The sequence below is a fragment of the Mustela nigripes genome, chromosome 10 (assembly GCF_022355385.1).
Source record: "Mustela nigripes isolate SB6536 chromosome 10, MUSNIG.SB6536, whole genome shotgun sequence".
Classification (NCBI taxonomy): domain Eukaryota; kingdom Metazoa; phylum Chordata; class Mammalia; order Carnivora; family Mustelidae; genus Mustela; species Mustela nigripes.
In genome coordinates this window covers 4,955,689-4,957,460 of record NC_081566.1, presented here as the reverse complement: position 1 = coordinate 4,957,460, position 1,772 = coordinate 4,955,689, and the positions used below count along the sequence as shown (strand labels likewise).

Here is a 1,772-nt window from a genome sequence, read left to right as displayed (position 1 = left end):
CTGTTTGGATTCTGCAAACCCAGCAGATTCCTGCGCCACTTCTGGGGAAGGAAGGACGGGTTCTCCCCAGGTCTGCCACTCGCTTGAGGAGCAGTGGTCTGACGGCACCTTGGGTCACAGTTCAAGGTAAACCTGAGCTGAGAGCCCCCTCCTGGGCTCCGTCTCTGCAGCCGGCTTCCCCGCTCTGATACCTGGGAGCTCTGCGGCACTCAGACAGCCCCGTCTTCCTGTGAACCCGCAGGTCAAGAGACCACACTGTCCCTGCGAGGGCTCAACCCCCACCCCCACCCTTAGCTTCTGGAGTGACGTCCCTCAGTGGCACCAACTTCTAAAAGTTCTGATTTTGTGCTCCGCTGCTTGCCGGGAGCTGGCCCCTCCCCCCATCACAGTCTATCATCGCGTATAACACCTGGATTCACGTCTCCGCTCATCCTGCCTTCCAGAAAGTGGTCACCTTTCTGTTCCTGCTCTTCTTTTCTTTGATCTTCTTTTGAGTTTGTAGGTGTTCAGGATGGTTTGATAGCTATCTAGCTGAACTCTTCTGGCACCCAATAATACTGGCTCTCCTACTCCGGCATCTTCTTATCTTTTCTATTTTTAGTTTTTTGGACTCTTTTGTGTTAACTCCCACTTCTAATAGCACAAAGTCAGCTGGTTTACCTTGGCTATACTTTTATCATTTAGTGTAGGATACGCTTTTTAAACTAGTTACACTCTAGTAACTTTGTGAATGAAAAAATTTTAAGAATGCTAAGAACAAAAAATGGAGTCATCCTTTCACTGGTCCTCATCCAGTTTCAGGAAAACCACTTCACAAAAGCAGCAGTTCTGTCTGATAAATCTTCCTGTGTCTAAACAGAAACTGGAATAACAGTGACATGATGGGAAACCTATGATGGTTTACTAGATATTGTGTGCTTTTAACAGCTCAGCACTGGTAATATTTGATCATTAAGAGTAAAGTGATAGCTAACATTGGAAAATGTGTACTTCAATAAGTATGTGAAGTTAGGTAAGCTTGAGGAGAAAGCGGACTGAGTTACATGTATTAGGAGATGCAAGTGTCCATCTAAATTTTCTGTATTTCATTTTTTTAACAGAATGTTTATTCAAGTTGCTTTATGTATAATTTCTCATGTGCCGTTTTGGAAGTCCTTTATTGTAAAGATACTTTTGTTTGATGACAAACAGCAGCCACAGTGTCAGTGACTATTCTAGACCTCCACGTTGGATAAATCCATTTCTTCTTGAAACACGTTTCCTTTTGTATTTCTGTCCTGAGGTACTGTTTTTATTATTTCTGCAGTGTCTTGTGGACCCTCACAATGCTGTGAGGTTGAAGAAGAGTGAGGTGGTAGACCCGTTGATCTCAAAACTTCTGATACATTGGGTTTAAGGTTTTCTCTTCGGCCAGGGAACTTGTTTATGTGACTTGCCTACCTGAGTGACTCTGCTGGATGCCATGTCACTGCCATTCATGACCTAAATTAATTTTTATGGAAGAAGGGAAGTATCAAGGCCTCATGAAAGTTGCAAAGCAGGCTTGTTGTCTTGATTAGTTTTGTAGGTCCACTTCCTTGTAGGGTTTCTGGAGCATACTATATACTCAATAGATGTGAAATAATCAAATGACTAAGTGGCCAAGCATTGGAGCTTGCGTTTCTTGTTTTTACTATGGTAGGCAAGAGCAGAGGAGAAAAAAAAAAAAATCATGTTTGTTGATGGCCTATTTACCAGAATGAGTGTTTGCTTTCCCTCAGTGGTTCAAAGCT

At 43.2% G+C, this 1,772-nt stretch overlaps 1 pseudogene; it reads right to left on the bottom strand.

The window, feature by feature from the left end:
- Nucleotides 1–1,209: 1,209 nt before the first annotated feature.
- Nucleotides 1,210–1,479, bottom strand: LOC132026049 (alpha-ketoglutarate dehydrogenase component 4-like; annotated as a pseudogene).
- Nucleotides 1,480–1,772: the final 293 nt, after the last annotated feature.